Genomic DNA, 14710 nt, shown 5'->3' on the forward strand with positions numbered 1-14710 from the left:
CTTTAAGTTTATTCTAGGTGTATCAGTATCAAAAGTAAATCCCATGTTTGACACCTAGAAGTGTGAATTAATACATTTTCTGAAGAACTAGACTATATTCATTTAATAAAATATACATTACACAGTGCCAGTTATATACATGGGAGTCTAATAAACAAACAGTGCTCAAATTTCCACACGTGCTTTATATCTGGAATGGACAGAGTGTACAATTTTCTTTCCTACACGAAACAGAGTACAGAACAGTGTGTTACTTAGCTCTTCTGTATTACAGTTACTGACTCTCCCTTCCTGGTACTGAACTACTCTAAATACTACTCTTAATTGCTAGGTTAATGCCAGTCATCAGTGAACAGAGCATGTGCTTCCCCAATACATTGAAAAGCAAGCTACCCTGATCAAACACTAAAAAAAAAGCTATGGGAAGTTCTTAACTTTTTATTAAATTAGGCAGAGTCCTAATACTACAAAACATCACAGGATGTACTAAGATGTAAAGCAAGGGCTGATAGTATTAACCCAAGAAAGCACAGCAAGAGCAGTATTTATCAAAAGAAGCCTGAGGCCCAAGGCTAGTCTTACAGACACTTCTGTTGCTGAGGCTGAAACTCTCGTCTGTACTGACTCTATAATCTCCTATACCCCAGAGATTTTTTTCCCCCATTTGTACCTATCCCCTCACCCACAGAAACCCTGCTCCTTATCCTCTTGCATTTGATATCTGTCTCCTCTGGCCTCAGCAGCAGCAATGCTGAAGAGACAGATGAGACATTCTCCACACTCGCTGGAGGCTTGGGCGCCCAGAACTCGGATGCTGCCACATGCCGGAGCAACCAACGTCAGTTAGCCCACTGCTGTATTAATAGGAGAAGCAGGAACTCTGGGGAATTTAGTAAAGTTTCTACTGTGCATGGGCAACTGAGATTCTTTAGACAGTCATAATTTTGCTTGGGGAGGATAATAAGGAGGATTGTCTTGCTAAACCCGGGAGCAAGAACCACGTCCCAGTTTCAAATAGGGCCCAAAGCCAGCGTTCAATAAGCCAGACACTGAATATAATCGATTTATATACATGGTATGTAGTCACTGAGACCAGACTCTCTTGTACGCATGGTGCAGAGCCATATTCTACACATGTGGAATACATTGGGTGTCTTGGACATGTTGTACTTGCATGCATGGTTGTCAGAGCCTTGAGTGCTCATGAGATTTGGGGTAAACTTGAAAAGAACAGAAAAATTCGCTGTGACACCAGGGCAGCACCTATACCGATTATGAAAACCTGGTTCCAGAGGACTGAGTTTGCAGTTAAAAGTCTCAGGGCTTTACAGAAACTTAAAGGAATGTATTTCCTCCTAACTTCATTCTGAGAAACAGCTGAAACCTTTCTGGTCTTGTTTTTTGGGTTTTGGGGTGGTTTGGTTTTGTTTGTGTGTGTGTCCAGAAAATTCAGGCTGAGGCAAACATCCAAATAATCCTTGTTTGTTTGTTTGTCTGTTTTCCATTGTTTATAGGTTTGCCAAGCTTTAACAACTTGGAAGAAGTTTTCTGTCCTGGGTGTTGCTTCAGGCTGATTTTTTTCTTTTTCTTTTTCTCTGGTTTGTTTGTTTTTTGGTTTGGTTTTTGTTGTTGTTGTTGTTGTTATAGGTTTTGGGTGGTTTTGTTTTTTTTTTTTTTTTTTGTGTTTTTGTTTTTTGTTAAGGGGAAGGAATAGGGAGAATTTAGGTTTATTTTGAAAAGGGTAATATTTCAGTTTGGGAAATTTATAAGCAACTGCAAACCAAATGCAAGTTTAAAAGGCTGAAAACAGCATCAAAAAATATTTCTAGCTCAGTTTTTCAGAAGAAAGAAGTTTTTGTTGTCTTTTTCATGTTGCTTTTTGGGCAGTAAAATCAGTGTATAATAAATTATGGTAACTATCCCAACTCTGTGTCATTAATTTTTACCCAAACCCCAGATGGCCCTAAGCATCATACATCATATAGTTCTTGGCCAAAGAGACAACAATATACAATTTTTTTACAGACAACAAACAAGTGTCGCCGCATGTGTTCCACAACAGAGAAAGAAAATTGCTTAAACGTTACTTCTGAATTAGGGAAGTTTTCCAAGCATTTGTTGTTCTTTTTCCCAAAAGAGTATCATAAACTACAAAAACAGGGTTTTCTGCAACAGCTTCCAGTTGTATCGCAAAATTCTGTCAGTGACTTTGCCACAGTTAGTTTTGAGACAAAAGGTGTTAAGTCACTGCTTCTTCAGAGCTGATAGAAGCACCTTATAGTTTTGATATGACTGCCAAAGTATATCTTCTTTTACATGTTTAATTTCATGGTTATAGTAAGAATAAACATTTATTTAAATAAAATGAAGCTATTCATAAATTAATCATATTTCTAGTCAAGCGCTTGCTGTCTGATACGGATTTGACATATCTGTGGTACACAAATCACACTGAAGTTCTAGAGTTTACGTACTACTGATGGAGCCGTGAGACCTTCCTAGCTGCCTAACCTTCTAAATACAGTTACCTTCCCAGTCCCCTGCTTGTGTAGGAGAGACACGGGGGGCTGGACCTACTACCTCCAAAATGTCACAGCATTTACAACAGAAACATCAATGCCAGAAGACTAGGTTATGAATAGTTAGAACCAAATAATTCTTCAAGGCCATTACTAAGGGTGTAAGGTAACTTTGTGATGAGAGTAATCAGTATTACAGCAGTTTGATATTCATATAGCACTAGAAACAATTTTAGCTATATATTACCCAGAATGAGTAGTGGGTTTTACTGCATCAATATAGATATTCCAGTTTAAAATATTTGCAGCATCAAAATAATTACTTGATTTTCTTTGGACATAGATTGTTTTCCTTTCCTTAATGGTCCCACAAGCCAAATTTAATCTTTTGCATTATGATTGTGCAACATTTCAACTGGTGACTAACAGAAAGTGTATTTTTCCTTCATGCTATATAAGTCAAAAATAACTGATTTTGTTTAAGTTTCCCCATCACTCTTGAGTTGAAACAAAGCACACAAAGCTCCAATGCAAAAGGATTTTTCAAATTATGAAAAAAGGAGATTAGAAAGGATACTCAACTACAACCTTCGCTAATACAGTTCAATGTGGCAAGCATTATAATTTGGTGAATGTGCAAACGGTTGAGGTAAGATGAGCATCTTTGATACAATCTGTTTTCAGGTTACCTTTATGCAAATGAATAAAAAGGTTTAAATTCAGCCTGCATTGAAGAATTATGCCATGTTCTACCATACATCCAAAAGGAAAGAAGTTCTGACTATACAAACACCAAGAGAGGAAATTACGTTTTTTTTCTCCTCATCTGATGGTTATGCTCCCTCTTGCATTACTACCTCTCACATTTTCACTCTTGTCTTTTCTGTTTCTCACAATGGCAGTGGCCACCTAAAAAAAAAAAAAAAAAAAAAAAAAAAGATTTTGACAATTCATGGAGATATTTCTTTTCTTTTTGGAGAAGGATTTTGAGGTGGCCTCTTCTCCTACAAAGTGGTAGCCTTTCTTCCACCATGTGGTCTTTCTTTATTTTTTTGCTTTCTAAGTTAATTCTCTCCCTCTGCTCCGTGATATGCCTTTGTAGCTAGCAGCTGTCCCAGTCATCACCAGCAGAACTCTCAGACACCAGCATGCCTTCCCTGCAGAGGGCTGGTGTTAGGTATTTACACACGGATGACCTACTTCACTGCCTAACTGGTTTTGACACTATTTTCCAGCTATATGGATTAAGATTTTTTCTTCCCGAAGTCACCAGTCTTTCTCCTAACCTTTAATGACTCTGAGTCATGTCATAACAGTAAACCTCATGGCCTCTTGATCTGTTCTTCTCTATATTATTTGCATGGAAAACTACTATATTGGGAACTTAAAACTCACTTAGCTTGGTAGCTGATTTCCAGCAGCTGCCAACAAAGGATACCCAACGAAGAGCTTACAAATAAGGTAAGCATGTTGTCCCCAAGCACTCCCAATGTCCAGTAATCTGTGGTTTGGAGGCTTCTGCAGTGTGGACAATGGGTGATTTTTCTTGTTTAACAGCCCTTATATTTAACAGACTTTTCTTCTGTTAATTTGGTTGATTGGTTTCATCTCCCAAACCTTTAGCATCTTGCAAAATCTTTCAGCCAAGATTTCCACAGCTTAAAATCATGTAGGAACCCATCTTTTTGTTTTCAACATGCTTCCTACCAGTTTCATTAATATTCTTAATACTCATATTGGAAAAAGACAGTAACAAGAGTCTCCATCTTTACCTTTTCTTTGACACTGGTGATTTTATAGACCTCTGTCGTACCTCCCTTCAGTCATCTGTTTTTCAGAGTTAAGAGCCCATAGTTGTACCTCATACCGGACCATTCTGTTTCTTTGGTTATCCTTCTCAAACCTTTTCTGAATCACTTCCAGTTTTATTATGCCCTTTTTGATATGTGAAGAAAAGAACTGTACTTACTACTCAATATGTAGAGAACTATGGATTGATACTGGGGCGGATGCGTTACAGTTTTCTCTGTTTTGTTCTCTGTTCCACTCTTAATAATTCCAAATGTTTGTTTTTCTGAGTAAAAGGGAACATCATGCTGATATTTTCATAGAAATATTAATCAGAACCCAAAGATCTCATTTGTGAGCAGAAAACCAGCTTACAGCCCGTACTTGTATACAGAATTTTTTTTCCCATGTGCACTACTTTACTCAACAACATCAAATTTTATCTGCCATTTTATTATCCAGTCACTCAGTGTTGTAAGATCTTTCTTCAGTTCTTCACAGTCAGCCCTTTAACAGCATCACAATTTGTCCTCCAACTTTCCTTTACCTGAATAGCTTGGTATCATTAGCAATCTGTGATATTTCACTGCTCACCCTCTTTTTCCAGATCATTTATGAATACATTAAGCAGCACAACTCACAGCACAGGTCCCTGCAGACTCTTCTTGTGATCTCCCTCTTCTACGAAAACTGACCTTTTATTTCAGTTTTATTTCTGTTTCTTGTCATTTACCCATTTTTTGATCCAATCCTCTTGCTTTTTGTTGCATAAAGGTGCTTGTTTGATTGTTTTTCAAATGAAGTTTTGTCTAGGAACCTCACTGCCCCTGAAAATCCTGGTAACACTTAAACATGAGATCTCCCTTGTCCACATCAAAGAATTAACATCACCAAAGAATTATAGATCTGCAACACTTGCTATAATGCAACAAAAGCTGTGTTGTCCTCCTCAATATGTTGTATTTATATGTGTCCAGTGATTCTGCTTTGTAGGACAGATACTAGTTATTTGGTCGAGGCAGACAGCACAAGAGCCTCACTGGTGTGTAGTTGCCTGGGTTTTCATGTTTGCCTTCCCTGCCTGGTTAGTAGGGGAAGGGTTACACACTGCAGTTAGTACTTCAGCTTTTTGACACCTGAGTTCTCTTAGAACTCCTGGATGGAGGCCACCTGGTCCCCATGATGTCTGGCTTATTTTATCTGTTCCCTAACCTTTCCTGCCCTGCACTTACATTTGAGGTAGATCTGCTAAATTCCCCATAACGCAAAGTTCTGGAGGGGATTTCTCTAAGCTGTTGCACTGTCAACACAGATACAAGAACGTGTGCCCTGGGTTTGAGTGAGTGGTGGGGTTTTTTAGTAGCAGGGGAGGGGGCTATAGGGGCGGCCCCCTGTGAAAAGCTTCTTGAAGCTCCCCCAGCTCTAAGTCCGCTCCACCTCTGCACCAAAACTGAGTCAATCAGCTGCGCCTCTGCAATAATGTATTTAAGAAGGGATGTGGTGAGGAGCTGCAGGAGCTGCGTGAACACCAAGGTCAGTGGAGGAATGGAGGAAGAAAGGAGGGGGGAGGTGTGCCGGAGCAGAGACCCCCCTGTATCCTGTGGTGAGACGGCAGGGCACCCCCCCCCTGCCACCCATGAAGATCTGCAGTGGAGCAGACACTGATTTACGGCCTGTGTTTCCCCTGGATAATCAAGGTGCTGTGCCCGAAGAAGGCCGGGGTCTCATGGGAAAAGGTAGCCCCGCTGCTGTAATTCAGCGCTGGGAGGATTGCAGCATGTGGGGATGTCCCACACCAGAGTAGCTCAGGAAGGGCTGCAGCCTGTGGGAGGGACTCCAGTTGGAGAAAGTTGGTGTCCCACGCCAGAGCAATGTAAGGAAACGCTGAGGCCCGTGGGAGGAACTCATGTCAGAGAAAGTTTGTGGAGGACTGTCTCCTGTGAGAAGAGGACCACGATGGAGCAGGGGAAGAAGTTCCAGAAGCTACCCCCACCGAAGATGGAAGAAGCAGCAACACTGACTGCACCCCCCATTCCCTGCCCCTGTGCCACTGGGGGGAGGAGGTAGAGATATCGGGAGCAGAGCTGAGCCCGGGAAGAAGGGAGGGGTGAGGGGAAGGTGTTATCAATATGTGGCAATGCTTCTCACTGTCCTACTCTGTTATGTGTTGTTAGTGTCTTTAATAAATATATGTTCTTTTATTTCTTCCCGTAATGAGTCTGCCTTTTGCTCATGACCATAATGGGTGATCTACCCCTCCTGGTCCTATCTCGAACCCCAAGCCTGGCTCATCTGTCCCTTCTCATTACCAGAAGGGGGAAAGAGCGGCTGCGTGGTGTTTGGCTGCCAACCAGGCTCAAATCACGACAACGTGAATGTAGTCTTGTCTCCTATGCTCTTGCTTTCTCTGAGTGTTCCTTGTGCAACTTGATGGTCTACAGGCCCTACCCACTATGTGGCAAGCCTCTTGCTCCTGATACTTACAGAAAAGGACTTGGGCTTTATTTGGGTTTTGCCCAATGCCTTTGCAAGTCATTCCTCAAGTTCAGTTCTGATCTGCCTTATTGTATTAATGTAACAGAATTTATGAACCCATCTGTTTTCTGCATTTCCAAAACAGTTCCCAAAGCATACCTTCTTGTTTCTAATAACCTCCCTCACCTTGTTTATGCATACTGGCTTCCTCTTCTTATACGTCTTTCTTTATAATGTTCTGAGAAGCTGGAATAGCCCATTATTAGCAACAGGATGAAAACTAGGTTTCTCTTGAATACAGAGGCTAGAATTTACCTTGCAGAAGAGTTACTTTGCATCTTCCTGTCAACAGAAATCTTCTCCACAATGATTCGATTCTTTCTCCTCCAATGTTCTTAGTCAATGCCAAGTCCTGCTCAACCAGAAGCTGAGGATCTGCCTCTACAATGCTGAAAGAGATCTGAACCTGAAAACTAGCATAGTTTTTAAGAATCTTATGCATATACTTGCTTTATTGCCTTTGAAAATTATTAGATAACTTTACTGTGTGTATGTGTCTATATGAAAGTTTAAAATAATTTCCATACTATCCCTTGCCCCATTTTAAAATATTGCCATCCAAACATAAGAAAAGTATGTAATTAAAAACGTGTAGTGACACTCAACATTTTGTGATGGTATCTCATTGCCACCATAACTATAATATGCCAAAGGAAAAAGCTGGTGTAGGCACCAAGTTACATAATTTCATGTGAAAAGAAAATTAAAACAGGTCTGTATACTATCTCAGCTAGCTCCACAATCCAACAATCAGAATAATAAGGTTGTAAATATCTAGTCACTTAACATACCTTAAATTTCATGCACATTTACATACTCCTTACAAACAGCAATAAGAAACATCAGAGGAAAAAAACTAATCCATAAATTGTAATTTTAGACTTTGGAGTTTTAAAAGCTATTTATATCACATTATAATGTAAATAGCTCAGGGTATTGATATCAGTTGCTGATATAATTTTTTTTTCAGTCCCAAATCAATGTTTAAAAAAAATAAAAAGTCCTGTTACATTCAAGTCTCCTTTGAGGTCACTATGAAACTCAGCAATGCAAAGCTTGCTGATTAGAAAAGCTGATGTAAAATATGAGGTTTATATTGCATTATTAGCAAGCACATATGCTTGTTTCCTGGGAAAACATGGCAATTTCTGCTCCTGTAAGTGGCTGCTCTGGCTTAAATACTGGGCTTAATGACTAAAGGAATAAAAAAATTATCAAGTGAGATCAAACGAGTGAATTGATTGACCCAAGATTTTGCCATCTACATAAGACATGTCATAAAAAACATGAATGAGAGTTATGGAGTATCCAGCTCCCAGATAAATTTTGGGCAACATTTTGTTTAATATGACTGTGGATGTTTTCAATATCTATATAAATCTCAAATTTTTTTTAAGTGCTATCAGTGTTAGTCAATTTTGCACATTAATTATGTGTGATTATTTTAATATTTTAATGTTATTTACAAAGAAAAAAAAAACACCACGTTTTTATAAACACTGCCTACTTCAATTTACTGCTGCTGGTAGAATATTTGAGTTTCAGTAGGAATGTGCAACTTTCTACGGGTTTTGTTCTACGTACTTGTATCATGCCATAGGCTGGCTGGTACCTTACCAAACAGTTCCTTTTTATCAATCAGTTCTCACAGAGAAGTCTGCAAATCTTACTATTTCATTAAGAATTTATTTTTCCACAATATTTTTAAAGATATCAACTTGCACATCATCATACAAAATCTCACAACACCTAGTACCAACCTTTTGCACAAGGAAGAATGACCATTTATATCTGCAGGCTTTTATCTGATCCTAAAGTACTTTTTATTCAGGATAAGGCCTTGCCTGTCACTATTTTCTTTTCCTGACAGACTCTTTCAATATTTTTTTTTAATATCTAAATCACTTGTTTTGTTTTATCCACTGTTGGTTGTCACCCCCTACATGTTTCATAACATTAATTTCCATATTTGCTAATTCTTTTGAGAGGAAAGTAAAGCTTAGTGAAATTTTCAGTCAATTCAAGCCCTTTTTAAACTATTTAATGACATTTACTCTAAAGTAATTTCCTTAAAAATAGTGCATTTTTGCTGGAAAATTAGTTAGTTAATTCTTAAATACCTTCCAAATTCCTTGACCAATATTATCTAGTTTATGGGATTATCTGCATTTAGTTTCTTGCCTTCCTATCACCATTTCCTGCTTTTTCAACACCTCAGCTTCCAGAATGGCTTTGTCTGTTGCCTGGCGCAAATAAAATTAGATATCTATATTTCCTGTGATGCATTAGTTTGCAGGGGTTTTACCCTCTTTAGAGGAGTCTTCATCATGCTACCACTGACGTTAACACAAAAAGCTCTGTATGTTTCAATAGCACAGAATCTAGTCCTTGTTCTTATTTTCTAGTGGCTGAATATGGCCCTCTAATTAACATAGACAAAGAATGTACATCTGCATTCTTCTACTCTATTTATGTCTCCTCTTTCCAGGACTTTGAGAATTTACTTTTATTGTACCTCTCAATTTTAACATGACATACTATCTGGCTTTCTTTGGCCCTTCTGCACGGACTTCTCCTCAGCTTAGTTTCATCTTGACTAGCTTTTTCCACCTTGACCATTGAACAAATAGGTGTATTTTCTTGTCTTTTGTAAGCTTTTCTCATTTATACACATGCATAGTTCTTTTAAGTCTGATATACTTTAAAGGACAAGTTTCATGAAAAAGAAATTTCTGTGCAATGTGAAATGTTTTAGAAAACATTTATAAGATTTAATGTCTATATGGCCCCTATATGTGGCACAGAGGTTTTAATTTCTTCTTTATTATCTTCCTAATTTCTGAGGCATTCAGAAACACTACCACTTACGAGTTACAGTGCTGGGATTTAGTATGATTCCTCCACCAAAGATAATTAATTTCAATATGCTTCCCGGTGTTTAGCGTATCAGTTACAGTTATTTCTTCAGCTAATGCCTTTGTGTTCTTAGGAATAAAGAACAGCCTTTCTACTAAGGTGCTCTGAAAAACAATTTTCAGTTTATCAAGCATATGCTTATATAAACCATGCAGTGCTCTAAAAATTGTCCAATACATGAACAATATTTGAAATTATTGCTTTATTAGACTTAATCATCTCTGATCTCTTTCAGTAGTACGTATTCCATAGTCTTCTGATGGCAAGTAGTGAACTTTCAAGTACATTTCTATTGTCATGACTTTGTATTACCTGTACAATTTCCCCCACTGAATTCCTTAAGTATACCGCTGTTCTCTAAGCAAAGATTTCAAAACTATTAAAAAATCAGAAAAAAAGTATGTTTCAGCTCCCCTATGGACGTTTACCCAATTTGCATAGACTAAATTCTTCTTATTCCAAGTTATGAATGCTATCATTCTGTACCAATTAATGCACACATTTCAGCTCTGGGTTGAGGCAAATATAGAAGCCTGATTATTCTAAACAACTTAAACATATTTGTTAAAATAATGACCCAAAAGAGATCATGCATAAAAGAGTTACATGCATAAAACAAATGTATGTATCATTCTACTGAAGTTAATATTATTTTTCTATTTGGTTTCAGTTTAGGTTCATCTGTTACCAGAGTTGTTCTAGTTCATTTCTGGTTCAGGCTCAGCAAAACTGAAAAATGACTGAAGTTCAAAGTCAAGTTTGGGTTTGGTCAACTCTACGAGTAGAATTACATCCATGACGAGTGCAAGCAAACTATGTACCCCTTTAGCCCAGTTCTTTCTGCTAAATTCAGAAATAAACAGTATATTAATTTAATCTCACTCTTGCTGCTGAATGCAGCACTGCATGAACCAACAACAATAACAATTATATAAATTAAGTAATAAAGAGCTATTATACCAAAGTAGCTACTACCTTCATAAATTAATTCAAATCTCCTAAATAAAGCTATGTTAAAAAAAACCAACCCTCCCCCCCCAACAAACAAACAAACCAACCCACAAAAAAAAGAGGGAATAAAAGGACTACTATAAGGGAAATATTCAGTATGATTTTGTCACTGGAATACATATACAGAGAGAGTGAGTACCTGAGGGTTGCAAAATAACCCTAACGTTGTAATTACCTGACAAGTGATTCTTCAACTCTGGAATCTAACTAGCATCTCCAAATTCCTAAAAGATGAAGAAAGAAAGGAACAAAAATACCTCCCAAATTCTGCTAGGTGGCACAGTAGTGATACACACACACGGAATCTGTCGGGAATATTTCAACCCCCATCACAGACCACTGCTATTTAAACTGCCCGAGAGCAATATGAGCTGTCGCTGTGCACCTGGGCCGGCCCTCAGAAGGATTCAGCCCGGCGTTCTGATCTGTGTCAGCTCAGGCGTGGGGACAGGCAAGCTGCCGTCCCACCTCCAGTCTATGGGCACCACTATTCCCCTGAGAAGCCCCTTACCCCCTTTCCCCTTTTCACTGTGTCTGCACTTCAGGCCTGGAGTGTGGCTGGGGCAACCAAACCACAGTTACGATTTTCTGGAGGACCTCCCGCTGGCCAAGCGAAGCCTAAAATTTTCAGTCTCACCATTTGTCCAAATTTGGAGTCGATTTTTCAAGTGGACAGAAGCAGCACACTCCTGACAATGAGAGGACCCAGTGCCAAAATTCAAGCCTTTGCTCTGAAACTTGAACTGTTTAACTGATTTTGCTGACATCTTCCAAAATAATTCAGTATGAGGTGGATACTCAGTAAAGAAAATTTGTAGCTTGGATCACTCAAAAGAAATCAGTTCCTGTGACTGGTTCTAGTTAGGCCTGTAACGAGTAACATGACAGAAACAAATAATACAAGAGGTGATCACTTGGTGACTCATGATATTCCCCTCAAAGAGTTGGGTTTGACTCTGATAACCTTTTTTTTTTTTTTTGTATCTTGGGATAAAAGTGGTTAAAAGAGGACAGGACGATCACAAGAAAGTAACAGTAAAGAGCAGTGTCAGATTTTGGCAAGCTGAATTGAATTGTGGTATATGGCTAAGGCATCTCTAACTAGTATCAGTTTGGTCCAGGCATTTAGGAACACCGATATCCACATCTGCCAAATTCTTTCTGTTAACCAGCAGCCTCAGTAGTCCACCAGAACATACCTTCATACCTCACATCAGAGGTCATGGTGATGAAGGAGACATCCAATGCTGGCCAAAAGAACTGTACTAAGAGTGTTGAACTGTCAATACAGAGACCGTATTTAGACACGGTGCTCATGGGGAGCCAGGGTGCTCCAGAGCTGTTTGTTTGTGATGATCTGTGTTGCTAGGCAGATGGGCAGCTACAGCTTGTACCAACGGGAGCTTTTTCTGGACATGAGACTTCAGTTCCTAGAAATGAGTAACTGAAGTACCTTTAAAAAAGTTTCATAAGAACGATAAACACTTGATTGTGAAAGTGATGGCAGAAAAATCTACATAGTCAGAAGGCTACTATACTGTCTAGGCTAATATTTTTTTCTTTCGAGTTCTCCTTTGTTGGGCTAAAAAAATAAAAATGAAAAAAATTCCCTCTTTACCTGTCTTACAGTAACTAATAACAGTAACTAGCTATATGAGGCACGATACTAATATTCATTAATCAAAGTTAAATGCTCCTTTCTCTTTACACAGACCACTTTCATTCTCTCTTCTCTGAAACAAACACTGCAGAATGTGGAATGACTTCGATATCTCACTTCTTTTCCCAAGACAAAAGATGCTCCTCATTACAAGAGCATATGCTGTTTTTTGCCCAACTTTCTGTAAGTACTCAAGCAGGACAGGGGCACAGTGATGAGGTGGTCTTCAGTACTGAAGCGTGTATAGGGGTGAGGAGGAATAGGGCAGAACCACCTTCGTGGCTTCACGTAGCTGAGAGGACCTGGAATGTGGCAGACCACTTTGTGTAAGCCGCGAGCGCTTCTCTCCTGTTACTTCTGGAGCCCCATCACGCCCAGGAATGGTCTCTGCATGCTGTTGCTAGGGCATGGTACTCCCACCACTGAGAGCTTTAAAAAAAAAAATAAATACAGCCCATGTGTGAAGCTTAAGCAAATGTATCTTTAGATTGCTACTTCTAAATACCAACCTTTAAAAAACTCAGTTATTTATACTAGGCAATACAGTTAAAATACAGAAGACTTTAGTGTCCTTGAAAGGCTTATTCATTCTCTAATTTCTTCTAGACGCATTTGCACTACCTGTTTTCATGGAGAACAGTAATAAAAATGCTAGAAGAATTCAAGCTTCAGTCAAGAGAACCAGCTCTAGCAGTCAGGCCTCACAGATCCATAATGCCCCCACTGGACAGTTCCCCTAATGTCTATGTTGGGCCATCAAAAGACTTCTTGAAAAACAGCATTTCACAGACAAATTTGCCTTTACCCTTCAGCTGTGCACTTTATGCAGCTTTGTTACAGCAAAGCCAGCTTACAATAGCTGTGTCCACGTCCATTTTTTTTTGTTCAGGCTTTCAGTGGTTCTGTTATTTTGATTGTTAGTACTCTAACACCAGAAATCTATCACAATCCCCCGATGCCCCACTAAACTGTAGTTTAAGAGTGCATTAAAGAACTCCCACCTTTTAAAATGAGGTAAGAATGCTGTTGCTAGACTTGGAAGCTGGCTTGTGCTTGTAACATCTCAATGAAATGGCTGCCCTCACTTTTTAACACAGTAATGACATTAGAAAAGCATTAAAATTCATTTATTAGATTCACACTTCATAGATTTCCTTTGGGACTTTAGATACTGTTGGCGGACAATTTCTGGTCCCACTGAAATCACAGGAATTACATTATCTGTGGTCCACATCTGCAAGAGATTGAAGCATTTCTCGGTACTAAAGCATGACCACACGCATTGGCTGTTCACCTGCAACATCTTCCAGACGTGGCTATTTTTTTGCTTTACGTTTTTAAGTCAGATTTTTCTCACTGTATCCAGGAATTGCCTTCTTGAATTTATCAACCAAGTTGCAGGGAACTTTGCGAACAGAGGCTGGAATGTATTTTGAAGTTCAATATGCTGAATCATCTGTGCGATTTAGAACAGAGAAAATTCAGCCCTCATATATATAGGTTCTCATGTCTGCAAGGCGTGTGTAAGGCTAACTCCCTCCAGTGTACTGAGCAGTATACATGTAAGGACTGAGGAGCGCTTCCCTAGCTCCCATTGTCACCACGACAGTTAGCGTGGCCATCCCGCCCCCCAGACTCTAGCGCGGCACAAGAGCAGGAGGCCGGGGCCGAGGGCAGGGCCCCAGGGGCGGCGAGGCCGCCCGTCCCGCAGCCCGCCACCAGCGCCGCCACCCTCACACCGCGCCTGGCCGGACAGCCTCTCCCACACAGGCAACGGGCACCACGCCCGGCCGTCAACGGTCCCGCGCGCGCCCCGCGCCGGGGAACCGCCGCGCACGCGCGAGACCGCGCCCCGCCCCGAGCTCGACCGTTGCGGCTGAGCCGCCCCCGCGCGTGCTCCCGCTGCCCGCGGGCGGCGCCTACACGTCCCATCGGGCCGGGCGGCGGCGCCTCCCCCCCCCCCCCTTCCCCCGCGCACCCAGCACGGCGGGGGCTGCAGTGCGCAGGGCGTGTTGCTGCGCCAAACCCGCTGCTCGGCTACACACACCCCCTCCCCCCAGAGCGGAAAGGCGCTGACGTGCCCAGCGGGAAGTGTCCGTGTCCCATCCGTCACACCCCCCCCCCTCCCCCCCCCCCGCGTTGTTATGACTACCAGGAAGCGGGCGGAGCCGGCCGGGAAGCGGTGTCACCGGCTGAGAAATGACGCCACTGCGGGAGACCCGGATGCTCGCGGGAGAGGCCCCGCCCCCGCCAGCGGAAGCGGGTGGCTGAGAGGGTGGGG

At 40.7% G+C, this 14710-nt stretch overlaps 2 long non-coding RNA genes across 2 annotated transcripts; both read right to left on the minus strand.

Moving 5' to 3' along the window:
• Window positions 1-1644: 1644 nt before the first annotated feature.
• On the minus strand, window positions 1645-7228 carry LOC122152940. Its single transcript, XR_006164932.1, has 2 exons — window positions 7098-7228; window positions 1645-3428 (listed from the first exon to the last, which is right to left on the minus strand). It is a non-coding gene; the product is annotated as an uncharacterized LOC122152940 (long non-coding RNA).
• A 4526-nt stretch (window positions 7229-11754) lies between these two features.
• LOC116965883 lies at window positions 11755-14663 on the minus strand. Its single transcript, XR_004409757.2, has 2 exons — window positions 14582-14663; window positions 11755-12858 (listed from the first exon to the last, which is right to left on the minus strand). It is a non-coding gene; the product is annotated as an uncharacterized LOC116965883 (long non-coding RNA).
• Window positions 14664-14710: the final 47 nt, after the last annotated feature.

The sequence above is a fragment of the Tyto alba genome, unplaced genomic scaffold (assembly GCF_018691265.1).
Source record: "Tyto alba isolate M040663 unplaced genomic scaffold, T.alba_DEE_v4.0 Super-Scaffold_14, whole genome shotgun sequence".
NCBI lineage: Eukaryota > Metazoa > Chordata > Aves > Strigiformes > Tytonidae > Tyto > Tyto alba.